General features: G+C 48.1%; 6 non-coding genes and 4 pseudogenes across 6 annotated transcripts; all 10 read left to right on the plus strand.

The window, feature by feature from the left end:
* Window positions 1-3708: 3708 nt before the first annotated feature.
* LOC142264216 (U2 spliceosomal RNA) lies at window positions 3709-3916 on the plus strand (annotated as a pseudogene).
* A 1083-nt stretch (window positions 3917-4999) lies between these two features.
* LOC142264250 (U2 spliceosomal RNA) lies at window positions 5000-5126 on the plus strand (annotated as a pseudogene).
* Window positions 5127-5810: 684 nt separating this feature from the next.
* On the plus strand, window positions 5811-6006 carry LOC142264272 (U2 spliceosomal RNA). The gene has a single exon (XR_012730817.1). It is a non-coding gene; the product is annotated as a U2 spliceosomal RNA (small nuclear RNA).
* Window positions 6007-7294: 1288 nt separating this feature from the next.
* LOC142264288 (U2 spliceosomal RNA) lies at window positions 7295-7479 on the plus strand. The gene has a single exon (XR_012730829.1). It is a non-coding gene; the product is annotated as a U2 spliceosomal RNA (small nuclear RNA).
* A 6221-nt stretch (window positions 7480-13700) lies between these two features.
* LOC142264215 (U2 spliceosomal RNA) lies at window positions 13701-13906 on the plus strand (annotated as a pseudogene).
* A 7417-nt stretch (window positions 13907-21323) lies between these two features.
* Window positions 21324-21527, plus strand: LOC142264247 (U2 spliceosomal RNA; annotated as a pseudogene).
* A 1288-nt stretch (window positions 21528-22815) lies between these two features.
* On the plus strand, window positions 22816-23000 carry LOC142264290 (U2 spliceosomal RNA). The gene has a single exon (XR_012730830.1). It is a non-coding gene; the product is annotated as a U2 spliceosomal RNA (small nuclear RNA).
* A 1289-nt stretch (window positions 23001-24289) lies between these two features.
* LOC142264206 (U2 spliceosomal RNA) lies at window positions 24290-24473 on the plus strand. Its single transcript, XR_012730778.1, has one exon. It is a non-coding gene; the product is annotated as a U2 spliceosomal RNA (small nuclear RNA).
* Window positions 24474-25762: 1289 nt separating this feature from the next.
* Window positions 25763-25946, plus strand: LOC142264208 (U2 spliceosomal RNA). The gene has a single exon (XR_012730779.1). It is a non-coding gene; the product is annotated as a U2 spliceosomal RNA (small nuclear RNA).
* Window positions 25947-27234: 1288 nt separating this feature from the next.
* LOC142264305 (U2 spliceosomal RNA) lies at window positions 27235-27418 on the plus strand. The gene has a single exon (XR_012730842.1). It is a non-coding gene; the product is annotated as a U2 spliceosomal RNA (small nuclear RNA).
* The last annotated feature ends 334 nt before the right edge of the window (window positions 27419-27752 follow it).

Below are 27752 nucleotides of genomic sequence, written 5' to 3' on the forward strand. Positions count from 1 at the left end.
ACTGCAAGTGCAAGCCCTTTGAGTGATCGGGTCTACCCTGACATTAGCTTTTCCCCTGGAGTTGATGATTTTTTTGGGGAGGTTGCAGACACTCACTGCTTTGTGTCTCCCTGCCAGCCTCCAGAAGGAGAAGGTTGAGGCGAAGATGGCCAGCTTACGGTTACCTGGTTAAACTAGTAAGAACATGGCTCCCAAAACTACATGTAATGTCCTATCCTTGAATGTGAGACAAATTAAATCCAGAGGAAGAAGAGCTACTATCCTCAAATATGTTTCTAAAATAGGTGCAGATATCTTTTGTTTGCAGGAGTGCGGACTGTTTGATGCTCCTACGGATCAAGATTGGCCTCATGGACAACACATTTGGTCTGGTTCGTCTGTAAATAAAAATGATGGTGTGGGGATTCTGTTGGGTAACAAGGACTTTTCTTTTGATAGTTATACAGTAGTGGAGGTGGGGAGATGTATCATTGCAATTATTAACTATAGAGGGTGGCGGGTTAGGATTGTTAATGTATATTGTCCTACGAGAAAAGAAGATCGTTTAGCTCTGTTAGAGAAAGTTGGTTTATTTTTGCCAGGAAAAATGCCTACTATTTTTGTTGGGGATTTTAATTGTACGACGGAAGGTAATATGGATGTAACCGGGAAAAAGCTGTTACATATCATTTCTGATTTTTCTTTCTCAGATGCCGCTGTTGTAAAGCTGGGCAATCCACCACCACCTACGTACAAGGCGGACAGAGGAGGTATAGAATCACGGATTGACCGTATGTTTTTTTCTAAAAATATTGAGTGTGTAAGGTTTGAACAGTGTGCGGTTCCTTTTTCGGACCACGAATGTTTGAAGGGTGTGTTCAGAGGGGATGGTGGACCTGTAAAGAGGGGTGCTGTATGGAAGTTAAATGTGAGATTGCTAGAGGATGCAAAAGTGATGAAAGAGTTTAAAGAAGAGTACCGAAGATGGGGGTACTACAAAAACAGGTTTGCAAGTGTGTTAGAGTGGTGGGATTGGGTTAAAGGGGAGATTAAAACTTTTTTCAGGAAATGGGGCTACAAAAAAGCTACCATGTATCGTAATAAATTTAAAGATGTGAATACTCGGATTGATTGGTTACAAAAGTGTAGTAGGTCTGGGATTGATGTAAGTGATTCGTTGGTGGAGGCAAAAAATGAGTTGAAATGTCTGATTGAGAAAAAGGGTAAGGAAATTATCTATAGGACGAAAGTTGAACATTTGGATAAGAATGAGAAATGTACCAGATATTTCTTTAAAAAAATGAATGGGAAGAAAGTAGATATGGATGTGATTGTGGATGAGAATGATGTTCCTGTGACTGGTGAAAGTATGATTGACGAGGTGAATGCCTTTTACAGCAGACTGTATGGAGACAAGTGGATTGATTCTGGTCTAATGACTGAAGTGTTGGCTAGCATGGAGTGTAGACTAGGCAAAGATGAGTGTGAGGATCTGTGTGATGAGGTGGTTCTGGATGAAGTGAGAAAGGTTGTGTTTAGTGCACAAAAGAATAAAACTCCTGGAAAGGATGGCTTGCCAATTGAACTATATGTGAAAGCATGGGAGTGTATGGGCACGGATCTGACGGAGATATGTAAGTATATGTGGGAAACTGGTATGCTGTGTGACTCTATGAAAGAAGGGGTAGTGGTACTTATCCATAAGAAGGGGGAAAAGAGTAAATTGGGGAATTGGAGGCCTATTACGCTTCTGAATTCTGATTATAAGGTTTTCAGTAAACTATTAGCTAATCGTATGCGTGAAGTGCTTGGGAAGGTTGTAAAGGATGATCAAGTGTGTGCTGTGCCTGGAAGGAGCATCAGTGATAACTTGTTGTTGTTGAGGGATGTTATTGGTGACTGTAAGACTAGAAAGCAGAAGTGCATGTTGTTGGCTCTTGATTTTGAGAAAGCGTTTGATAGGGTGTCGCATGTTTTTATGTTTGAGGTCTTGAATAGTATGGGTTTTCCTAAGAAGTTCTTGGATGGTGTGAGATGTCTGTATGGTGGTGTGACAAGTGAATTCTTAGTGAATGGATGTTTGAGTGGGAAAGTACAGATCAAGTCAGGTGTCCGTCAGGGGTGTCCAATGTCCCCTGTTTTATTTGTCAGTGTGATTGAGCCTTTGTTATGTATGATCAGGCGTGAGAAACTGATAAGAGGGATGTTAATACCTGGTAGTGGCGGTAAGAATGTGAAGGTGCTTGGCTATATGGATGATGTAGTGATAGTGAGTGAGAGTATTGCGTCTATGACTAGAGTAAAGCTGTTGTTGGATTTCTTCTGTGGCGCGTCTGCTTTTAAAGTCAACTGGAATAAATGTTGTTTTAAGTGTTTTGGTGATAGTAGTGTTAAGATGGACGGAGTGACAAGTGTGGATGGTCCAATCAAAGTGCTGGGTGTGTTGTTTAATGATGATCTGAGAGGTACGGAGAGTTGGGAAGAATGTGGATTGCGGATTGAGAGGAAACTGAATTTGTGGAGAATGCGTGATCTGACATTGAATGGTAAAGTTTTGATTATTAAGGCCGTGGTGCTGCCGATTCTCCTTTATATCTCTGGGGTCTTCCCGTCCCCATATAAAAAGATAAAAAGAGTAGAGAAACTGATTTTTACCTTTTTTTGGGGGAGCAAAATGGAAAAATTAAAAAGAGAGCATTTATACAAGGCCTGTCATTATGGGGGTTTAAACTTTCCAAATATTGAAATCTTTCTTAGTCTTCATTATATTAAGACGGTAGTAATCCTAATGGGAAAGAACAATAAAGGGGCCTACATGGTGAGGTATATGGCGGGCTGGATGCTGTATGGCTTGTGTTGGGTGAAAAGGGATGCGCGTGTGCCTGTGTCGTTCAAGTGTCCAGTCTGGTACGACATGATTGAGAGGTTTATTAGAAAAAATGATTTGCTGGCTGTACCTATGAGTGAGTTCAGAGCAGCGAAGAGAGTGATGAAAAGGATGAGAGCGAATGAGGTAGAATGTAATATTAATGATTTGAGAGGGAATGATGTGTCAGATGCATGGAAGAAACTGAGTACACCGGGTATGTCTAATAAGCAGAGGGATGTTGTGTGGTTGGCATTGCATGATATATTACCTGTGAGAGATGTGCAGAAGAGAAGGGACCTGATTAGAACGGATGTGTGTCCACGGGAGGGATGTGGTGCCCGTGAGACCGTGAGACATGTCATGTGGGACTGTGATTACGCCTATAGTGTGTGGAAATGTGTAGGAGGCCTGTGTAAGGGGCTGGCTGGTGTGAACCATATTAATTGGAGGGTGGCTATGTTTGGCATTGGTGCGTGTGGGAGTGTTAAAGAAAGGATTTTGTGGCTTATCATGGCTTGTGTGATGGAAAGCTTATGGGATGTCAGAAATTTGGGACTTTTTAAAAGGAAGGTGGTTCCTATTAACGACTGTGTAAGATTAATTCTTTCCAGACTTTATGTTATTTACCAATGGGATAAGAGTAGAGGTGGTGGTGGATTGGACGCTGAAGGCATATGGAAGGTTTTAAAGTGGCATTATTTGGTGAAGTATCAATAAGAGGTAAATTCTCTGTTTTTCAGTATTTTCTGTTTTTTTGTGATACTTTCTTTGGATATGTACTGCAATATTTTTTGGAAAATTAAAAAAAGAATATAACCATTGTGATGAGTTTGGATAAACAGCAAAGTTGTAAACTTGATATTGTTGTTTTTAACTAACCTGAATGGTTTTAAAAAAAAAAAAAAAAAAAAAAAATCTGTTCTTATCAGTTTAATATCTGATACGTCCCCTATCTGGGGACCATATATTAAATGGATTTTTAGAACAGGGAGATGGAAAAAGAGCTTGCTCTGTCCACTCCACGCATTGACCTGGTATTGCAGTACCTCCAGGAACGGTGCACCCCTTCTTAACCCAGTTTCCAAAAGCAGAACTCGATTCACCTGATTCATATTAGCCCGATTAGCGAATTGAAATTAATTTTTATCTTTCACACTTTTTACTTGCTTTATTCATCCAAATGGCAAACTCCTCACCACTCAACTTCACCAACTCTGCTATGTCCCGTGCAGTATCTTGTTGTCAGTCTAATCTAGATCATGTGCAATTGAATGGAATAGATCCCTTTTGGACAAAGTGGAGTCAGCTGCTGCAGTGACCACTGGTGTGTTGCAACCTGCTGCAAAGCCTTATACCACAATATAAGGAACGTCAAATACTAAGAATGGGCGACCTATGAAAGAATTAGTACTTTCATTAAGTATACTAAACCGGCTAATTGGGAATAGACAAACTGTAAAAAGCCCTCTGAGAAAGCCCCTCTCTAACCTTTGTTAGTAAGCTTTTCTGTAGCCTGCCTGTTGATGTATTTTCCGTTTGAACAGTGCACAACATGAAGAGACGGAACACTGGCGGCTTGTCACAATGCCCCCCGATGACATCACAATAGCGCTGCTGCCTAGAAAGCCAGCTGCGCAGTAGAAATTGCTCTTTGGGTAGGAGGGTGGGCTAGTGGAAGGAGGGGTCAAGCCGTTTTTTTCCCGGGTGGTAGGGGGATCACAGGACAAGGGATGCGGGGGGTGAGAAGGGTTCAGAGGGCAGGGTTTGGGGGCTGGGAAGTGAAGGGAAAAGATTAGGGTTTGGGGATGATGAAAGGGCTTTCTACAGGTAAGGATGGCAAAGGGTGGCAGTGACGGAAAGTCAGGCGACCTGTCCTGTCCGTCTTTTTGTATCATGAATTGGAAAGACTGCAAGGGGCAGGGGAGGTGCTTGTGCCCAAAAGGAGGAGTTATTCAGATTCATTGCAGTGGGCGGCGGCTGCAAAACGCACCATTCTTCGTGTTTTTGCTGTGCAAAGCAGCCTTTTCAAGGGTTGGCTTGGGTGACAAAATGTCTTCTGTAGGCGTGGGTTTGTCTCCCTCTCACTCTCTCTCCCTAAGATGTGTCCGGCTGAGGCCAGGGTGCCACTCGAGGCCCAAACCAATTCTGGTTATCGCTTCTCGGCCTTTTGGCTAAGATCAAGTGTAGTATCTGTGAGGCTCGGCAGATGCAATGCACACTGGAAGGTTGCGCTTGCTAGTACTCTTGATGTATAGTATATTCATCTAGAGGAAAACATGGCCCTACCAGGATCGAGGCTATTAGACTGAGTAAGTGTGGGGGCTATGGTGCAATGTGCCCCAGGACTGACGACCCTGGAGTGAGTCTGAGCTTGCTGGCTTGGGACCCCGGCGAGCCTTGGGCTCTGTAGCACACCGTACCTTGCCCTTTCATACTTTCTGAGCATATTGCTCTATCCCGGCCTTCTGGCTAGGAAGGGAAATTTTTATAATCATGGTCGGAGGTCCGTTCAGCTTTGGGCTGAGAAACCAACACCCGGTTGGAGGTCCGGGTCAGCTTCGGCTGAGAAACCAACACCCGGTTGGAGGTCTGGGTCAGCTTCGGCTGAGAAACCAACACCCGGTTGGAGGTCCGGGTCAGCTTCGGCTGAGAAACCAACACCCGGTTGGAGGTCCGGTTAGCCTTGGGCTGAGAAACCAACACCGGTTGACGGTCCGGGCAGTTTCGGCTGCGAAACCAACAACTAGTAGCTCTCTACTCCACTTGGGTAAGATGCCTGGGTGGACGCTGGGAGCAACGACAAGGCTCAACCAGGCTTCGGCTTGGGGGAGCACCGAAGATCCCTGACCCTTGCTGTGGCCTTCTGGCTCGGAGGGACGGGGTTGATTTTTGGGGACCCTCTCCTCACGGAGGGGTCCACACGAATCCTAGCCTTTGCACTGTTTTTGGTGTGACTTCGGTCATGCATTTTTTGCGGTGCTTTGGAAAGCTTCATTAAATCAAAATCTGTTCTTATCAGTTTAATATCTGATACGTCCCCTATCTGGGGACCATATATTAAATGGATTTTTAGAACAGGGAGATGGAAAAAGAGCTTGCTCTGTCCACTCCACGCATTGACCTGGTATTGCAGTACCTCCAGGAACGGTGCACCCCTTCTTAACCCAGTTTCCAAAAGCAGAACTCGATTCACCTGATTCATATTAGCCCGATTAGCGAATTGAAATGAATTTTTATCTTTCACACTTTTTACTTGCTTTATTCATCCAAATGGCAAACTCCTCACCACTCAACTTCACCAACTCTGCTATGTCCCGTGCAGTATCTTGTTGTCAGTCTAATCTAGATCATGTGCAATTGAATGGAATAGATCCCTTTTGGACAAAGTGGAGTCAGCTGCTGCAGTGACCACTGGTGTGTTGCAACCTGCTGCAAAGCCTTATACCACAATATAAGGAACGTCAAATACTAAGAATGGGCGACCTATGAAAGAATTAGTACTTTCATTAAGTATACTAAACCGGCTAATTGGGAATAGACAAACTGTAAAAAGCCCTCTGAGAAAGCCCCTCTCTAACCTTTGTTAGTAAGCTTTTCTGTAGCCTGCCTGTTGATGTATTTTCCGTTTGAACAGTGCACAACATGAAGAGACGGAACACTGGCGGCTTGTCACAATGCCCCCCGATGACATCACAATAGCGCTGCTGCCTAGAAAGCCAGCTGCGCAGTAGAAATTGCTCTTTGGGTAGGAGGGTGGGCTAGTGGAAGGAGGGGTCAAGCCGTTTTTTTCCCGGGTGGTAGGGGGATCACAGGACAAGGGATGCGGGGGGTGAGAAGGGTTCAGAGGGCAGGGTTTGGGGGCTGGGAAGTGAAGGGAAAAGATTAGGGTTTGGGGATGATGAAAGGGCTTTCTACAGGTAAGGATGGCAAAGGGTGGCAGTGACGGAAAGTCAGGCGACCTGTCCTGTCCGTCTTTTTGTATCATGAACTGGAAAGACTGCAAGGGGCAGGGGAGGTGCTTGTGCCCAAAAGGAGGAGTTATTCAGATTCATTGCAGTGGGCGGCGGCTGCAAAACGCACCATTCTTCGTGTTTTTGCTGTGCAAAGCAGCCTTTTCAAGGGTTGGCTTGGGTGACAAAATGTCTTCTGTAGGCGTGGGTTTGTCTCCCTCTCACTCTCTCTCCCTAAGATGTGTCCGGCTGAGGCCAGGGTGCCACTCGAGGCCCAAACCAATTCTGGTTATCGCTTCTCGGCCTTTTGGCTAAGATCAAGTGTAGTCCCTTCATTGGGTTTGCCTTGGTCTTGGCTGGGAGGGGCCCGGGCTTGCACAACCGCCGGCCTCGGGGATTGTTGCGCCTTTTGGTGCTTACGTCCCCTTATGGCTGGTGGTTCCTGGGCTCGGGAGGCGATCACCTGCGGCACTGCGCTTTTGGGTGGTGGCCGATGACCGTTTTCTGAAATTTGCGGATGAAATCTCATCTGTTCTTATCAGTTTAATATCTGATACGTCCCCTATCTGGGGACCATATATTAAATGGATTTTTAGAACAGGGAGATGGAAAAAGAGCTTGCTCTGTCCACTCCACGCATTGACCTGGTATTGCAGTACCTCCAGGAACGGTGCACCCCTTCTTAACCCAGTTTCCAAAAGCAGAACTCGATTCACCTGATTCATATTAGCCCGATTAGCGAATTGAAATGAATTTTTATCTTTCACACTTTTTACTTGCTTTATTCATCCAAATGGCAAACTCCTCACCACTCAACTTCACCAACTCTGCTATGTCCCGTGCAGTATCTTGTTGTCAGTCTAATCTAGATCATGTGCAATTGAATGGAATAGATCCCTTTTGGACAAAGTGGAGTCAGCTGCTGCAGTGACCACTGGTGTGTTGCAACCTGCTGCAAAGCCTTATACCACAATATAAGGAACGTCAAATACTAAGAATGGGCGACCTATGAAAGAATTAGTACTTTCATTAAGTATACTAAACCGGCTAATTGGGAATAGACAAACTGTAAAAAGCCCTCTGAGAAAGCCCCTCTCTAACCTTTGTTAGTAAGCTTTTCTGTAGCCTGCCTGTTGATGTATTTTCCGTTTGAACAGTGCACAACATGAAGAGACGGAACACTGGCGGCTTGTCACAATGCCCCCCGATGACATCACAATAGCGCTGCTGCCTAGAAAGCCAGCTGCGCAGTAGAAATTGCTCTTTGGGTAGGAGGGTGGGCTAGTGGAAGGAGGGGTCAAGCCGTTTTTTTCCCGGGTGGTAGGGGGATCACAGGACAAGGGATGCGGGGGGTGAGAAGGGTTCAGAGGGCAGGGTTTGGGGGCTGGGAAGTGAAGGGAAAAGATTAGGGTTTGGGGATGATGAAAGGGCTTTCTACAGGTAAGGATGGCAAAGGGTGGCAGTGACGGAAAGTCAGGCGACCTGTCCTGTCCGTCTTTTTGTATCATGAATTGGAAAGACTGCAAGGGGCAGGGGAGGTGCTTGTGCCCAAAAGGAGGAGTTATTCAGATTCATTGCAGTGGGTGGCGGCTGCAAAACGCACCATTCTTCGTGTTTTTGCTGTGCAAAGCAGCCTTTTCAAGGGTTGGCTTGGGTGACAAAATGTCTTCTGTAGGCGTGGGTTTGTCTCCCTCTCACTCTCTCTCCCTAAGATGTGTCCGGCTGAGGCCAGGGTGCCACTCGAGGCCCAAACCAATTCTGGTTATCGCTTCTCGGCCTTTTGGCTAAGATCAAGTGTCTTGCCAGAAGGTTCCCAATTGCTACCCTTGGCCTTGTAGCTTAAATGGCTACATGCTGCTATGGGGGGTAGTGAGCAGGAAACGAGAAGGCGACGCCTTTTGGCTAGGATCGTGTGTCTTAGCAGGAGGTCCTCAATTGCTACCCTTGGCCTTGTAGCTTAAATGGCTACATGCTGCTATTGGGGGTAGTGAGCGAGGCTGTTAACCCTTGGTGATCCAGGAGGTGTTTTGAAGATGGGCGCCACCGTCCGTTTTGCTGGGACCGGGGATACCCGGGTCCGTTTTGGTTTCCGTATTGATGTCGCAGAGGAAAAGTTGCAGCATTTCCATCTGGAATACTTGGTGAACAAAGTTCTATATGACATCCTGGATGTGAAGAAGAATGAGATCGTTTGTCTTCAGGAGTTCAGACGAAGTGGACGGTATGTGCTTGTCCTTTCCCATATTGGCGCTTGCCAGAATCTTTATCGGTCCTTGTTAATGAATACTACTAACTCTTTGCTGAGTGGACTTGACTTTACCCTGCTTTATTCTAAGGGCGATGTTCCTTTAGTGGTGTTTATGCACAACCCTTTTGTTAATGTGGCAGAAATCACAGACTTCCTGATGAAGCATTGCAGCTATGTTCAGTACTCCCACAAAATTACCAACAAGGAGGGACTCTGGACAGGCAAGCATAAATATTTTGTGCGTTTTGGGGTGGACCCTCAGGGCCCTGGGGGTTTCCGCCACCCTCCCTCTACTTTTCATATTGGGAAAGATTCTGGTTACCTGTTCTATCCAGATGCCCCTTATTTTTGCCGGAAATGTAATGTTTTTGGTCACACTCAGGATAAGTGTCCTTATGAAGCAACCTGTAGGAAATGTAACCAGGTGGGGCACATGGCTAGGGATTGCAGCAACCCCATTGTTTGCAATGCTTGTGGGGAAGTCGGGCATGCCTATCGGGACTGCAGGAACCGCACTAAGACCAGGCTATACGCTCAGGTGGTCGCAGCGGCCCCTGTAGCTCCTGTTAAGGCTGCACCAGCTGCTAGTCACCCTGTTGCTGTTTCTGCTAATGACCCTGTTCTTCTCCCTGTTACTACTGCTCAGGATTTGGATAAAGCTCCTGCAGTCTCTCCATGTCCACCTGATCAAGGAATGGAGGTCTCCGAGCTGGAAGCTAAACTTCCTTGTCACTCTGCTGCATGTGGCGAGGGGGAAATCGAGGAGGATTTGAGCAAGTCCCCTGCGCTGTCATGGGGTACAACAAAGTCTCTGGTGAGCAAAGATGTTAGTCCAGCTGGGCAGGGGGATTTTTCTGCTTCAGCTGCAGTCAGGTCATCGGAGGAGGGGGAGTTTATGGCTGCTAAGAAATTAAAGCTTGCAGACAAGGGGTGGAGCACTGTCAGTACTGCAAGTGCAAGCCCTTTGAGTGATCGGGTCTACCCTGACATTAGCTTTTCCCCTGGAGTTGATGATTTTTTTGGGGAGGTTGCAGACACTCACTGCTTTGTGTCTCCCTGCCAGCCTCCAGAAGGAGAAGGTTGAGGCGAAGATGGCCAGCTTACGGTTACCTGGTTAAACTAGTAAGAACATGGCTCCCAAAACTACATGTAATGTCCTATCCTTGAATGTGAGACAAATTAAATCCAGAGGAAGAAGAGCTACTATCCTCAAATATGTTTCTAAAATAGGTGCAGATATCTTTTGTTTGCAGGAGTGCGGACTGTTTGATGCTCCTACGGATCAAGATTGGCCTCATGGACAACACATTTGGTCTGGTTCGTCTGTAAATAAAAATGATGGTGTGGGGATTCTGTTGGGTAACAAGGACTTTTCTTTTGATAGTTATACAGTAGTGGAGGTGGGGAGATGTATCATTGCAATTATTAACTATAGAGGGTGGCGGGTTAGGATTGTTAATGTATATTGTCCTACGAGAAAAGAAGATCGTTTAGCTCTGTTAGAGAAAGTTGGTTTATTTTTGCCAGGAAAAATGCCTACTATTTTTGTTGGGGATTTTAATTGTACGACGGAAGGTAATATGGATGTAACCGGGAAAAAGCTGTTACATATCATTTCTGATTTTTCTTTCTCAGATGCCGCTGTTGTAAAGCTGGGCAATCCACCACCACCTACGTACAAGGCGGACAGAGGAGGTATAGAATCACGGATTGACCGTATGTTTTTTTCTAAAAATATTGAGTGTGTAAGGTTTGAACAGTGTGCGGTTCCTTTTTCGGACCACGAATGTTTGAAGGGTGTGTTCAGAGGGGATGGTGGACCTGTAAAGAGGGGTGCTGTATGGAAGTTAAATGTGAGATTGCTAGAGGATGCAAAAGTGATGAAAGAGTTTAAAGAAGAGTACCGAAGATGGGGGTACTACAAAAACAGGTTTGCAAGTGTGTTAGAGTGGTGGGATTGGGTTAAAGGGGAGATTAAAACTTTTTTCAGGAAATGGGGCTACAAAAAAGCTACCATGTATCGTAATAAATTTAAAGATGTGAATACTCGGATTGATTGGTTACAAAAGTGTAGTAGGTCTGGGATTGATGTAAGTGATTCGTTGGTGGAGGCAAAAAATGAGTTGAAATGTCTGATTGAGAAAAAGGGTAAGGAAATTATCTATAGGACGAAAGTTGAACATTTGGATAAGAATGAGAAATGTACCAGATATTTCTTTAAAAAAATGAATGGGAAGAAAGTAGATATGGATGTGATTGTGGATGAGAATGATGTTCCTGTGACTGGTGAAAGTATGATTGACGAGGTGAATGCCTTTTACAGCAGACTGTATGGAGACAAGTGGATTGATTCTGGTCTAATGACTGAAGTGTTGGCTAGCATGGAGTGTAGACTAGGCAAAGATGAGTGTGAGGATCTGTGTGATGAGGTGGTTCTGGATGAAGTGAGAAAGGTTGTGTTTAGTGCACAAAAGAATAAAACTCCTGGAAAGGATGGCTTGCCAATTGAACTATATGTGAAAGCATGGGAGTGTATGGGCACGGATCTGACGGAGATATGTAAGTATATGTGGGAAACTGGTATGCTGTGTGACTCTATGAAAGAAGGGGTAGTGGTACTTATCCATAAGAAGGGGGAAAAGAGTAAATTGGGGAATTGGAGGCCTATTACGCTTCTGAATTCTGATTATAAGGTTTTCAGTAAACTATTAGCTAATCGTATGCGTGAAGTGCTTGGGAAGGTTGTAAAGGATGATCAAGTGTGTGCTGTGCCTGGAAGGAGCATCAGTGATAACTTGTTGTTGTTGAGGGATGTTATTGGTGACTGTAAGACTAGAAAGCAGAAGTGCATGTTGTTGGCTCTTGATTTTGAGAAAGCGTTTGATAGGGTGTCGCATGTTTTTATGTTTGAGGTCTTGAATAGTATGGGTTTTCCTAAGAAGTTCTTGGATGGTGTGAGATGTCTGTATGGTGGTGTGACAAGTGAATTCTTAGTGAATGGATGTTTGAGTGGGAAAGTACAGATCAAGTCAGGTGTCCGTCAGGGGTGTCCAATGTCCCCTGTTTTATTTGTCAGTGTGATTGAGCCTTTGTTATGTATGATCAGGCGTGAGAAACTGATAAGAGGGATGTTAATACCTGGTAGTGGCGGTAAGAATGTGAAGGTGCTTGGCTATATGGATGATGTAGTGATAGTGAGTGAGAGTATTGCGTCTATGACTAGAGTAAAGCTGTTGTTGGATTTCTTCTGTGGCGCGTCTGCTTTTAAAGTCAACTGGAATAAATGTTGTTTTAAGTGTTTTGGTGATAGTAGTGTTAAGATGGACGGAGTGACAAGTGTGGATGGTCCAATCAAAGTGCTGGGTGTGTTGTTTAATGATGATCTGAGAGGTACGGAGAGTTGGGAAGAATGTGGATTGCGGATTGAGAGGAAACTGAATTTGTGGAGAATGCGTGATCTGACATTGAATGGTAAAGTTTTGATTATTAAGGCCGTGGTGCTGCCGATTCTCCTTTATATCTCTGGGGTCTTCCCGTCCCCATATAAAAAGATAAAAAGAGTAGAGAAACTGATTTTTACCTTTTTTTGGGGGAGCAAAATGGAAAAATTAAAAAGAGAGCATTTATACAAGGCCTGTCATTATGGGGGTTTAAACTTTCCAAATATTGAAATCTTTCTTAGTCTTCATTATATTAAGACGGTAGTAATCCTAATGGGAAAGAACAATAAAGGGGCCTACATGGTGAGGTATATGGCGGGCTGGATGCTGTATGGCTTGTGTTGGGTGAAAAGGGATGCGCGTGTGCCTGTGTCGTTCAAGTGTCCAGTCTGGTACGACATGATTGAGAGGTTTATTAGAAAAAATGATTTGCTGGCTGTACCTATGAGTGAGTTCAGAGCAGCGAAGAGAGTGATGAAAAGGATGAGAGCGAATGAGGTAGAATGTAATATTAATGATTTGAGAGGGAATGATGTGTCAGATGCATGGAAGAAACTGAGTACACCGGGTATGTCTAATAAGCAGAGGGATGTTGTGTGGTTGGCATTGCATGATATATTACCTGTGAGAGATGTGCAGAAGAGAAGGGACCTGATTAGAACGGATGTGTGTCCACGGGAGGGATGTGGTGCCCGTGAGACCGTGAGACATGTCATGTGGGACTGTGATTACGCCTATAGTGTGTGGAAATGTGTAGGAGGCCTGTGTAAGGGGCTGGCTGGTGTGAACCATATTAATTGGAGGGTGGCTATGTTTGGCATTGGTGCGTGTGGGAGTGTTAAAGAAAGGATTTTGTGGCTTATCATGGCTTGTGTGATGGAAAGCTTATGGGATGTCAGAAATTTGGGACTTTTTAAAAGGAAGGTGGTTCCTATTAACGACTGTGTAAGATTAATTCTTTCCAGACTTTATGTTATTTACCAATGGGATAAGAGTAGAGGTGGTGGTGGATTGGACGCTGAAGGCATATGGAAGGTTTTAAAGTGGCATTATTTGGTGAAGTATCAATAAGAGGTAAATTCTCTGTTTTTCAGTATTTTCTGTTTTTTTGTGATACTTTCTTTGGATATGTACTGCAATATTTTTTGGAAAATTAAAAAAAGAATATAACCATTGTGATGAGTTTGGATAAACAGCAAAGTTGTAAACTTGATATTGTTGTTTTTAACTAACCTGAATGGTTTTAAAAAAAAAAAAAAAAAAAAAATCTGTTCTTATCAGTTTAATATCTGATACGTCCCCTATCTGGGGACCATATATTAAATGGATTTTTAGAACAGGGAGATGGAAAAAGAGCTTGCTCTGTCCACTCCACGCATTGACCTGGTATTGCAGTACCTCCAGGAACGGTGCACCCCTTCTTAACCCAGTTTCCAAAAGCAGAACTCGATTCACCTGATTCATATTAGCCCGATTAGCGAATTGAAATGAATTTTTATCTTTCACACTTTTTACTTGCTTTATTCATCCAAATGGCAAACTCCTCACCACTCAACTTCACCAACTCTGCTATGTCCCGTGCAGTATCTTGTTGTCAGTCTAATCTAGATCATGTGCAATTGAATGGAATAGATCCCTTTTGGACAAAGTGGAGTCAGCTGCTGCAGTGACCACTGGTGTGTTGCAACCTGCTGCAAAGCCTTATACCACAATATAAGGAACGTCAAATACTAAGAATGGGCGACCTATGAAAGAATTAGTACTTTCATTAAGTATACTAAACCGGCTAATTGGGAATAGACAAACTGTAAAAAGCCCTCTGAGAAAGCCCCTCTCTAACCTTTGTTAGTAAGCTTTTCTGTAGCCTGCCTGTTGATGTATTTTCCGTTTGAACAGTGCACAACATGAAGAGACGGAACACTGGCGGCTTGTCACAATGCCCCCCGATGACATCACAATAGCGCTGCTGCCTAGAAAGCCAGCTGCGCAGTAGAAATTGCTCTTTGGGTAGGAGGGTGGGCTAGTGGAAGGAGGGGTCAAGCCGTTTTTTTCCCGGGTGGTAGGGGGATCACAGGACAAGGGATGCGGGGGGTGAGAAGGGTTCAGAGGGCAGGGTTTGGGGGCTGGGAAGTGAAGGGAAAAGATTAGGGTTTGGGGATGATGAAAGGGCTTTCTACAGGTAAGGATGGCAAAGGGTGGCAGTGACGGAAAGTCAGGCGACCTGTCCTGTCCGTCTTTTTGTATCATGAATTGGAAAGACTGCAAGGGGCAGGGGAGGTGCTTGTGCCCAAAAGGAGGAGTTATTCAGATTCATTGCAGTGGGTGGCGGCTGCAAAACGCACCATTCTTCGTGTTTTTGCTGTGCAAAGCAGCCTTTTCAAGGGTTGGCTTGGGTGACAAAATGTCTTCTGTAGGCGTGGGTTTGTCTCCCTCTCACTCTCTCTCCCTAAGATGTGTCCGGCTGAGGCCAGGGTGCCACTCGAGGCCCAAACCAATTCTGGTTATCGCTTCTCGGCCTTTTGGCTAAGATCAAGTGTAGTGTTGTTCGAAGAGGTGGTTTAAGCTCCAGGCCACCTTAGTACAATGATACAATGCACACTGGAAGGTTGCGCTTGCTAGTACTCTGGGTGGATAGTATATTCATCTAGAGGAAAACATGGCCCTACCAGGATCGAGGCTATTAGACTGAGTAAGGGTGGGGGGCTATGGTACAACGTGCCCCAGGACTGACGACCCTGGAGTGAGTCTGAGCTTGCTGGCTTGGGACCCCGGCAAGCCTTGGGCTCTGTAGCACACCGTACCTTGCCTTTTCATACTTTTTGAGCATATTACCCTATCCCGGCCTTCTGGCTAGGAAGGGAAATTTTTATAATCCCGGTCGGAGGTCTGGTCAGCTTTGGGCTGAGAAACTAACACCCGGTTGGAGGTCTGGGTCAGCTTCGGCTGAGAAACCAACACCCGGTTGGAGGTCTGGGTCAGCTTCGGCTGAGAAACCAACACCCGGTTGGAGGTCCGGTTAGCCTTGGGCTGAGAAACCAACACCGGTTGACGGTCCGGGCAGTTTCGGCTGCGAAACCAACAACTAGTAGCTCTCTACTCCACTTGGGTAAGATGCCTGGGTGGACGCTGGGAGCAACGACAAGGCTCAACCAGGCTTCGGCTTGGGGGAGCACCGAAGATCCCTGACCCTTGCTGTGGCCTTCTGGCTCGGAGGGACGGGGTTGATTTTTGGGGACCCTCTCCTCACGGTGGGGTCCACACGAATCCTAGCCTTTGCACTGTTTTTGGTGTGACTTCGGTCATGCATTTTTTGTGGTGCTTTGGAAAGCTTCATTAAATCAAAAATCTGTTCTTATCAGAACAAACTGAGCTAGCTACACTTGACGAGATACGATCAGGGAGACAAGCTCCGAAGCCCAGCCGAGACCGAAAGAGGGAGATCGGACGGAAGAAGAGCTTGGCAGAAAGAAGCAAGAAGACGAAGGCTCGGAGAAGACTTGGGGAGACCAGAGGAACTTCGAGGAGGAACACAGCGGGAGAAGACACCCGGAGAAGAATCCAAGATCCAGCTCCGGGAACTCAAGCAGGAACCAGCCATGGCAAGCAAGCCAGAGAAGGCAGCCAAGAAGGCTCAGGACCCAGGGACCTCCAGGAAGGCTCATCCAGAGGCTTCTTCGGCCCAAGAGGCCCCTACCTCCGACGCCAGCCAGCCGGAGGGAGCCCGGACGCCGCCTGAAAAGGCTCCAACCCTGGAGCCTTGGATGCGGCAGACGGTCGCCCTGAAGCTAAAGGCGGTGGATGGTAGGTTGCCGGACATGTCCAGCGACGTGTTCTGCAAGAAGATGATTCTGGATCAGGGCTTCTCCAGGGCGGAAACCCTGAGTGTCCAGACCTTCATGACTGGCATTTTTCTGGTAACCTTTGCCACGGTGAATGCCTGCAGGAGATACTGGGAGGCGATGAACGCAGCGATGCCGGACTCCCCTTTTCATTCTTTTTTAGGATCCTGTCCTATACAGAGGGATGAGAAGAGGATCACGGTCTCCATGCGGAACCCGCACACCCCAGGAAGAGACATCTCCACGTTCCTGGGACGTCTCTGCACAGTGGTGAGGGAGCCATCCCACATCCTTAACGGCAACGGATTCTGGACGGGTAAGTGGTCAGCAACCGTTCGACTCTACAGGGAACCAGCATCCGAGGATGGTCTCCAGCACCTGCCCCCGACATTCTCTCTGGGAAACTCCTTTGGTCTCATCTACTACCCGGACATGCCACACAACTGCAGGAAATGTGGCGGGAAAGGGCATTCGATGAAGACCTGCAAGGAGGACGCCTGCAGGGTTTGCCGGGTGACGGGACACAGCTCCAAGGACTGCCCAAAGAAGAAGACTTGCAACCTATGTGGACAGGCGGACCACCTTTACAAGGACTGCCCACAGCGGGAGAAATCCTGGGCAAGGGTTGCCGCGGTGACCCAGTATCGGGTAGTCACAGCTTCGTCGACCAAGGCAGCTACGACCAAGGCCACAGAGGCCAAGGACAAGGCGGCCAAGAACCCGGCGACCGTGGCTCCAGCCGATGCCCCAGCAGCCACGGAGTCCAGGAAAAAGGGTAAGAAAACTGTTGCCCCCTCCCTGGTCCCCCCCCCTGTCACCCCTGTCCAAACCCCTCCCCCCCCGGCCAACCCTACTGAGGATTCCACTACCTCCACCTCATTTCCCTACTCCTCAGTTGGTCTCCTCACCCCCCCCCCAAAGCCCACTCTCCCTCCCCAGACCATGAGAGCAGAGGACCTCAGCACTCTTGCACTTTTCACCGAGGAGGATTTTCCAGCTCTTGTCTCCTCAGGTACAGGCCAAAGGAAAAGGAAGGTGGAAGATAGTCCTGTCGCAGAACCTTCCAAGCTGTTCATTGTGGATCCCAATCCACCCCAGGAAGAGGAGGATGGCCTCCTCCCAGAACCGGACGTGTTGGAGCAGATGGTGGAGTCCCTTGTGGCCGAAGAAGAAATGGAGGAGTCGGAAGCCACTGAGGCACCATCCCTGCTCGATCAGCTAGAAGAAGAGGGTCTGCTGGAGATACCCTTACCAGCAGGTGCCAAAGAGGAAGAACCGCCCGACCGGAGTGGTAACTAAGGCACACCGCCTGCGCTAACTTTCTCTTTCCTCCAATGACTGCTAACATTAACATCTTTTCCATTAATGTTAGGAGCATCAGAGACAAGTTCCGACGTCAGACAATTTTTGCGTTCCTTAACACTCAGTCTAGTGATGTATTTTTCCTGCAGGAATGCTCCCTTCCCTCCTCTAGGTCCTTCAACCATCTGGCCAGGGAGTGGACCCATGGCCCATCCTACTGGTCCGGCGGAGGCGACTGTAGGTCCGCGGGGGTCGCCGTGCTGATCAGGGGAAGCGCCTTCACATTGGACTCTGTTCAGGAAATCGTCTGCGGCAGGTTACTGCTCGTGGATGGCACCTGGGCGGGAGAACCTGTCAGGTTCATCAATGTGTATGCTTCTCCTGTGAAGAGCGATCGACTGGAGCTCCTCCAAGCCCTGCGCCCTCAGCTCGCTACCGCCAGGACGGTAGTGATGGCCGGGGATTTCAACTGCCCGATTGAGGAGGATGGACGCAGTTCTGGAACGGCTGCCAAGTTGGACGTCACATCCAAACTGCTCATTGAGATGGTGACCGAAGCCTCTCTTGTGGACGTTGTTGGCTCCATCGGACACGGATCCGTGAACTATTCATGGTGCCGATCCGATGGCTCGCTGCGTTCCAGGATTGACTTTGTGTTTACCTCTCGGGCGGTTGGGCGGAGTGGGCACTCGATGGTCCCCTGCTTCTTCTCTGACCACAGAGCCATTCACTTTCAAGGTGTGCTGGGCCATGGCTTCCCCATTGGCCCGGGCTCCTGGAAGCTGAACTGCTCTCTGCTGGAAAAGGGTGAGATTCTGGAGGAGCTTAGAGCTGCCTACTCCACGTGGCGGGCCTACAAGGCGGGCTTCCAGTCTGTTTCTGACTGGTGGGAATACGTTAAACTCGAGTTCCGTTTCTTCTTTCAGGCAAAGAGTCAACAACAGGCGGGTCTGAAGAGGAGGAACTTCAGGAGACTCCAGCGTGAGCTGCGTTCCCTGCAGGACCTTCTTCGATGTGGCTGGGACGTGAGAGAGGAGCTGGAGGAGACTAAGAGGAGCCTGAAAAGGCACTTCGAGGAGGAGTCCGAGCGAATTGTCTTCCGTTCCAAAGTGGAGAACCTGGAGAAGGGTGAGAAATGTAACTCGTTCTTTTTCAGGAAACTCCACGCCGGTCACACGCCCATGAATGAACTACGAGACGAGAGTGGAAGCATGCGACGCGGGAAAGAGAACGTGATGAAGGTCGTCAGCGACTTCTACAGCGAACTCTACGCCCGCAAGGCTACTGACCCCGAGGCCGCCGATAAGTTCCTGTCAGGTATCACTAACCATCTTGACCCTGCAGACGCGGCGGCCATGGATGTTCCTCTGATGGTGGACGAGCTGCTCTCGGCCGCCAAATCCTTTAGTTCTGGCAGGACACCGGGCAGTGACGGCCTCCCAGCAGAGCTCTATGTAGCGCTGGGAGACCTAATCTGTCCGGACCTGTTAGGGCTGTATGAGGAGATGGTGGTGGAGGGCAGAATGCCTCCATCTCTGAGGGAAGGAATGGTCACGATCCTGTACAAGCGTAAAGGAGAGAGGTGCGACCTGAAGAATTGGCGTCCCATCACCCTTCTGAACGTCGACTACAAGATCCTGGCCAAGACGATGGCAACGAGATTGAAGACTGTTATCGGACGGATCATCCACCCGGATCAGACCTGCGGCATCCCCGGACGTCGCATCGCAGACAGCCTGGCTCTCATGCGGGACACGGTCGAGTACATCAAAGCCCGCCGGGTGCACGCAGCCCTGATCTCGTTGGATCAGGAAAAGGCCTTCGACCGTGTTTCCCATGAGTTCCTGGGCAAAGCTCTGCACAGGTTAGGTTTGGGTAACATGTTTTGCTTGTATGTCCAACTAATGTATTTTGATATTCACAGCTCGGTGTTGGTAAACGGCTGGAAGACTGACCCCTTCCCGGTCCTCTCAGGGGTCAGACAAGGCTGTCCTCTGTCACCTCTTCTTTTTGTTTGTGTTATAGAACTCTTTGCAGAGGCTATCCGGCGGAATGGAGAGATCAGAGGGATCACCGCACCAGGACCAGAACGCTTCGAGGTCAAGTGCTCGCTCTACATGGACGACGTGACCGTCTTCTGCGCGGACCGGCGCTCAGTCGACACCCTCGTCCAGACCTGTGAGACCTTCGGACGGGCTTCGGGAGCCAAAGTCAACTGCGGGAAGTCGGAAGCCATGCTCTTCGGGGACTGGCAGCCGGCCTCTTCCGCCCCCTTCCCTTTCAGCATCCAGCCGGATTTCATCAAGGTTCTTGGAGTCTGGTTCGGGAAGGAAGGAGCAGCCCTCAAGTCCTGGGAGGAACGCTTGACCAAGATCACCCAACGGATCGGTCTGTGGAGCCTCAGACGCCTCACCTGTGAGGGCAAAGCACTGGTCCTGCGTAACGAGGTACTGCCCGTGCTGCAGTACACGGCCCAGGCCTGGCCCCCCCTTGCCACCGTGTGCAGGGCCATTACCAGGACGGTGTTTCGTTTTGTCTGGGGATCCAAGATGGACAGAGTAAAGCGGAGCATCATGTACAAGGATCCTCGCAAGGGTGGGAAGGGCGTACCCGATATCCCCACCCTCCTGCGATCCTCCTTCGTATGTGACTGCGTTCGCCGAACTCTGCGAGTCAAGAGAGGTTCCGCGGGTGGGTCCATGTCTCGCTTCTTCCTGCTTCCCCTTTGGAGACGGTTAGGCTGGGACAAGTGGGACAGCTCCTTCCCCTACAACTGGACGGCGCCATGGTTCTACGGAGACGTGGTTCGGTTTGTGAGGGAACACCAACTGGAGGGACTCAAGCCTGATTTGTGGAAGCCAAAGACTATCCACAAACTCATCAGAGCCAAGGACGAAATGGAGAACATTCCAGGACTTCATCACGACACACTGGAGACTGTTTGGACAAACGTGTCATCGGCTGGATTGACCAACGGGCACAAGGACTTGTCATGGATGGCGATACAGGGCGGACTGCCCGTCCGGTCATTCATGCACGCCCGGAACCTGTGCAAAACCCGGTACTGCCCAAGGTGCCCCTTCGTGGAGGAAACATCGCTGCACGCCTTTTGGGACTGCCGTTTCGCACAGCGCCTGTTGGTTGCCCTGGAGGATGACCTGAGGAACTCCGTCCCCAGAGGGAGCCTATCGTACCATTCCGTACTTTATGGACTCTTCCCTGGGACTCACACCGTTGGAGCCATCCAGGAGGCTTGGCGCCTTATGAACTGCTTTAAGGACGCTATTTGGGTCGCCAGGAACCGGCTCATCTTGAAGAGGGAGAGGATGTCTATCCAGGATTGCCGCAGGCTGATCCACAGCCTGCTCAGAGACTATTCCATCATGGACAGTCCGGACGACAGCGCCGAAGAGGAGGTTTAGACCTCTTCCATGCCCCCTCCCTCCTTTTCCCGTTATGTGCGTCTTTCAATAAAGCTTCGGGCCTGTGATTTCCCCACCCTATCCCCCTTTTCCCCTACCCCCATCCCCCAATCGCCGGTTCGTCGTTATTTATTGTCTAACTTTTTCTTTCAGCTTGAGTGTTATGGATAAGCATAGGAGCGCGATGTATAGTTTAGTGCGTCGTACTCTATGGCTATGTAAGAAGGATTGTATATTTCTGTGTGTACGGGGCTGCGGCACCGTACACGGTTTGTTACCTTTTTGTGAGTAGTGCATGATAATAAAGATGCTGTTAAATCAAAAATCTGTTCTTATCAGTTTAATATCTGATACGTCCCCTATCTGGGGACCATATATTAAATGGATTTTTAGAACAGGGAGATGGAAAAAGAGCTTGCTCTGTCCACTCCACGCATTGACCTGGTATTGCAGTACCTCCAGGAACGGTGCACCCCTTCTTAACCCAGTTTCCAAAAGCAGAACTCGATTCACCTGATTCATATTAGCCCGATTAGCGAATTGAAATGAATTTTTATCTTTCACACTTTTTACTTGCTTTATTCATCCAAATGGCAAACTCCTCACCACTCAACTTCACCAACTCTGCTATGTCCCGTGCAGTATCTTGTTGTCAGTCTAATCTAGATCATGTGCAATTGAATGGAATAGATCCCTTTTGGACAAAGTGGAGTCAGCTGCTGCAGTGACCACTGGTGTGTTGCAACCTGCTGCAAAGCCTTATACCACAATATAAGGAACGTCAAATACTAAGAATGGGCGACCTATGAAAGAATTAGTACTTTCATTAAGTATACTAAACCGGCTAATTGGGAATAGACAAACTGTAAAAAGCCCTCTGAGAAAGCCCCTCTCTAACCTTTGTTAGTAAGCTTTTCTGTAGCCTGCCTGTTGATGTATTTTCCGTTTGAACAGTGCACAACATGAAGAGACGGAACACTGGCGGCTTGTCACAATGCCCCCCGATGACATCACAATAGCGCTGCTGCCTAGAAAGCCAGCTGCGCAGTAGAAATTGCTCTTTGGGTAGGAGGGTGGGCTAGTGGAAGGAGGGGTCAAGCCGTTTTTTTCCCGGGTGGTAGGGGGATCACAGGACAAGGGATGCGGGGGGTGAGAAGGGTTCAGAGGGCAGGGTTTGGGGGCTGGGAAGTGAAGGGAAAAGATTAGGGTTTGGGGATGATGAAAGGGCTTTCTACAGGTAAGGATGGCAAAGGGTGGCAGTGACGGAAAGTCAGGCGACCTGTCCTGTCCGTCTTTTTGTATCATGAATTGGAAAGACTGCAAGGGGCAGGGGAGGTGCTTGTGCCCAAAAGGAGGAGTTATTCAGATTCATTGCAGTGGGCGGCGGCTGCAAAACGCACCATTCTTCGTGTTTTTGCTGTGCAAAGCAGCCTTTTCAAGGGTTGGCTTGGGTGACAAAATGTCTTCTGTAGGCGTGGGTTTGTCTCCCTCTCACTCTCTCTCCCTAAGATGTGTCCGGCTGAGGCCAGGGTGCCACTCGAGGCCCAAACCAATTCTGGTTATCGCTTCTCGGCCTTTTGGCTAAGATCAAGTGTAGTCCCTTCATTGGGTTTGCCTTGGTCTTGGCTGGGAGGGGCCCGGGCTTGCACAACCGCCGGCCTCGGGGATTGTTGCGCCTTTTGGTGCTTACGTCCCCTTATGGCTGGTGGTTCCTGGGCTCGGGAGGCGATCACCTGCGGCACTGCGCTTTTGGGTGGTGGCCGATGACCGTTTTCTGAAATTTGCGGATGAAATCTCATCTGTTCTTATCAGTTTAATATCTGATACGTCCCCTATCTGGGGACCATATATTAAATGGATTTTTAGAACAGGGAGATGGAAAAAGAGCTTGCTCTGTCCACTCCACGCATTGACCTGGTATTGCAGTACCTCCAGGAACGGTGCACCCCTTCTTAACCCAGTTTCCAAAAGCAGAACTCGATTCACCTGATTCATATTAGCCCGATTAGCGAATTGAAATGAATTTTTATCTTTCACACTTTTTACTTGCTTTATTCATCCAAATGGCAAACTCCTCACCACTCAACTTCACCAACTCTGCTATGTCCCGTGCAGTATCTTGTTGTCAGTCTAATCTAGATCATGTGCAATTGAATGGAATAGATCCCTTTTGGACAAAGTGGAGTCAGCTGCTGCAGTGACCACTGGTGTGTTGCAACCTGCTGCAAAGCCTTATACCACAATATAAGGAACGTCAAATACTAAGAATGGGCGACCTATGAAAGAATTAGTACTTTCATTAAGTATACTAAACCGGCTAATTGGGAATAGACAAACTGTAAAAAGCCCTCTGAGAAAGCCCCTCTCTAACCTTTGTTAGTAAGCTTTTCTGTAGCCTGCCTGTTGATGTATTTTCCGTTTGAACAGTGCACAACATGAAGAGACGGAACACTGGCGGCTTGTCACAATGCCCCCCGATGACATCACAATAGCGCTGCTGCCTAGAAAGCCAGCTGCGCAGTAGAAATTGCTCTTTGGGTAGGAGGGTGGGCTAGTGGAAGGAGGGGTCAAGCCGTTTTTTTCCCGGGTGGTAGGGGGATCACAGGACAAGGGATGCGGGGGGTGAGAAGGGTTCAGAGGGCAGGGTTTGGGGGCTGGGAAGTGAAGGGAAAAGATTAGGGTTTGGGGATGATGAAAGGGCTTTCTACAGGTAAGGATGGCAAAGGGTGGCAGTGACGGAAAGTCAGGCGACCTGTCCTGTCCGTCTTTTTGTATCATGAATTGGAAAGACTGCAAGGGGCAGGGGAGGTGCTTGTGCCCAAAAGGAGGAGTTATTCAGATTCATTGCAGTGGGCGGCGGCTGCAAAACACACCATTCTTCGTGTTTTTGCTGTGCAAAGCAGCCTTTTCAAGGGTTGGCTTGGGTGACAAAATGTCTTCTGTAGGCGTGGGTTTGTCTCCCTCTCACTCTCTCTCCCTAAAATGTGTCCGGCTGAGGCCAGGGTGCCACTCGAGGCCCAAACCAATTCTGGTTATCGCTTCTCGGCCTTTTGGCTAAGATCAAGTGTAGGCCCTTCATTGGGTTTGCCTTGGTCTTGGCTGGGAGGGGCCCGGGCTTGCACAACCGCCGGCCTCGGGGATTGTTGCGCCTTTTGGTGCTTACGTCCTCCTTGTGGCTGGTGGTTCCTGGGCTCGGGAGGCGATCACCTGCGGCACTGCGCTTTTGTGTGGTGGCCGATGACCGTTTCTGAAAATTGCGGATGATATCTCATCTGTTCTTATCAGTTTAATATCTGATACGTCCCCTATCTGGGGACCATATATTAAATGGATTTTTAGAACAGGGAGATGGAAAAAGAGCTTGCTCTGTCCACTCCACGCATTGACCTGGTATTGCAGTACCTCCAGGAACGGTGCACCCCTTCTTAACCCAGTTTCCAAAAGCAGAACTCGATTCACCTGATTCATATTAGCCCGATTAGCGAATTGAAATGAATTTTTATCTTTCACACTTTTTACTTGCTTTATTCATCCAAATGGCAAACTCCTCACCACTCAACTTCACCAACTCTGCTATGTCCCGTGCAGTATCTTGTTGTCAGTCTAATCTAGATCATGTGCAATTGAATGGAATAGATCCCTTTTGGACAAAGTGGAGTCAGCTGCTGCAGTGACCACTGGTGTGTTGCAACCTGCTGCAAAGCCTTATACCACAATATAAGGAACGTCAAATACTAAGAATGGGCGACCTATGAAAGAATTAGTACTTTCATTAAGTATACTAAACCGGCTAATTGGGAATAGACAAACTGTAAAAAGCCCTCTGAGAAAGCCCCTCTCTAACCTTTGTTAGTAAGCTTTTCTGTAGCCTGCCTGTTGATGTATTTTCCGTTTGAACAGTGCACAACATGAAGAGACGGAACACTGGCGGCTTGTCACAATGCCCCCCGATGACATCACAATAGCGCTGCTGCCTAGAAAGCCAGCTGCGCAGTAGAAATTGCTCTTTGGGTAGGAGGGTGGGCTAGTGGAAGGAGGGGTCAAGCCGTTTTTTTCCCGGGTGGTAGGGGGATCACAGGACAAGGGATGCGGGGGGTGAGAAGGGTTCAGAGGGCAGGGTTTGGGGGCTGGGAAGTGAAGGGAAAAGATTAGGGTTTGGGGATGATGAAAGGGCTTTCTACAGGTAAGGATGGCAAAGGGTGGCAGTGACGGAAAGTCAGGCGACCTGTCCTGTCCGTCTTTTTGTATCATGAATTGGAAAGACTGCAAGGGGCAGGGGAGGTGCTTGTGCCCAAAAGGAGGAGTTATTCAGATTCATTGCAGTGGGCGGCGGCTGCAAAACACACCATTCTTCGTGTTTTTGCTGTGCAAAGCAGCCTTTTCAAGGGTTGGCTTGGGTGACAAAATGTCTTCTGTAGGCGTGGGTTTGTCTCCCTCTCACTCTCTCTCCCTAAAATGTGTCCGGCTGAGGCCAGGGTGCCACTCGAGGCCCAAACCAATTCTGGTTATCGCTTCTCGGCCTTTTGGCTAAGATCAAGTGTAGGCCCTTCATTGGGTTTGCCTTGGTCTTGGCTGGGAGGGGCCCGGGCTTGCACAACCGCCGGCCTTGGGGATTGTTGCGCCTTTTGGTGCTTACGTCCTCCTTGTGGCTGGTGGTTCCTGGGCTCGGGAGGCGATCACCTGCGGCACTGCGCTTTTGTGTGGTGGCCGATGACCGTTTCTGAAAATTGCGGATGATATCTCATCTGTTCTTATCAGTTTAATATCTGATACGTCCCCTATCTGGGGACCATATATTAAATGGATTTTTAGAACAGGGAGATGGAAAAAGAGCTTGCTCTGTCCACTCCACGCATTGACCTGGTATTGCAGTACCTCCAGGAACGGTGCACCCCTTCTTAACCCAGTTTCCAAAAGCAGAACTCGATTCACCTGATTCATATTAGCCCGATTAGCGAATTGAAATGAATTTTTATCTTTCACACTTTTTACTTGCTTTATTCATCCAAATGGCAAACTCCTCACCACTCAACTTCACCAACTCTGCTATGTCCCGTGCAGTATCTTGTTGTCAGTCTAATCTAGATCATGTGCAATTGAATGGAATAGATCCCTTTTGGACAAAGTGGAGTCAGCTGCTGCAGTGACCACTGGTGTGTTGCAACCTGCTGCAAAGCCTTATACCACAATATAAGGAACGTCAAATACTAAGAATGGGCGACCTATGAAAGAATTAGTACTTTCATTAAGTATACTAAACCGGCTAATTGGGAATAGACAAACTGTAAAAAGCCCTCTGAGAAAGCCCCTCTCTAACCTTTGTTAGTAAGCTTTTCTGTAGCCTGCCTGTTGATGTATTTTCCGTTTGAACAGTGCACAACATGAAGAGACGGAACACTGGCGGCTTGTCACAATGCCCCCCGATGACATCACAATAGCGCTGCTGCCTAGAAAGCCAGCTGCGCAGTAGAAATTGCTCTTTGGGTAGGAGGGTGGGCTAGTGGAAGGAGGGGTCAAGCCGTTTTTTTCCCGGGTGGTAGGGGGATCACAGGACAAGGGATGCGGGGGGTGAGAAGGGTTCAGAGGGCAGGGTTTGGGGGCTGGGAAGTGAAGGGAAAAGATTAGGGTTTGGGGATGATGAAAGGGCTTTCTACAGGTAAGGATGGCAAAGGGTGGCAGTGACGGAAAGTCAGGCGACCTGTCCTGTCCGTCTTTTTGTATCATGAATTGGAAAGACTGCAAGGGGCAGGGGAGGTGCTTGTGCCCAAAAGGAGGAGTTATTCAGATTCATTGCAGTGGGCGGCGGCTGCAAAACGCACCATTCTTCGTGTTTTTGCTGTGCAAAGCAGCCTTTACAAGGGTTGGCTTGGGGGACAAAATGTCTTCTGTAGGCGTGGGTTTGTCTCCCTCTCACTCTCTCTCCCTAAGATGTGTCCGGCTGAGGCCAGGGTGCCACTCGAGGCCCAAACCAATTCTGGTTATCGCTTCTCGGCCTTTTGGCTAAGATCAAGTGTAGTCCCTTCATTGGGTTTGCCTTGGTCTTGGCTGGGAGGGGCCCGGGCTTGCACAACCGCCGGCCTTGGGGATTGTTGCGCCTTTTGGTGCTTACGTCCCCTTTTGGCAGGTGGTTCCTGGGCTCGGGAGGCGATCACCTGCGGCACTGCGCTTTTGTGTGGTGGCCGATGACCGTTTCTGAAATTTGCGGATGTAATCTCATCTGTTCTTATCAGTTTAATATCTGATACGTCCCCTATCTGGGGACCATATATTAAATGGATTTTTAGAACAGGGAGATGGAAAAAGAGCTTGCTCTGTCCACTCCACGCATTGACCTGGTATTGCAGTACCTCCAGGAACGGTGCACCCCTTCTTAACCCAGTTTCCAAAAGCAGAACTCGATTCACCTGATTCATATTAGCCCGATTAGCGAATTGAAATGAATTTTTATCTTTCACACTTTTTACTTGCTTTATTCATCCAAATGGCAAACTCCTCACCACTCAACTTCACCAACTCTGCTATGTCCCATGCAGTATCTTGTTGTCAGTCTAATCTAGATCATGTGCAATTGAATGGAATAGATCCCTTTTGGACAAAGTGGAGTCAGCTGCTGCAGTGACCACTGGTGTGTTGCAACCTGCTGCAAAGCCTTATACCACAATATAAGGAACGTCAAATACTAAGAATGGGCGACCTATGAAAG

This window comes from Anomaloglossus baeobatrachus, unplaced genomic scaffold, assembly GCF_048569485.1.
Source record: "Anomaloglossus baeobatrachus isolate aAnoBae1 unplaced genomic scaffold, aAnoBae1.hap1 Scaffold_263, whole genome shotgun sequence".
NCBI classification, from domain to species: domain Eukaryota; kingdom Metazoa; phylum Chordata; class Amphibia; order Anura; family Aromobatidae; genus Anomaloglossus; species Anomaloglossus baeobatrachus.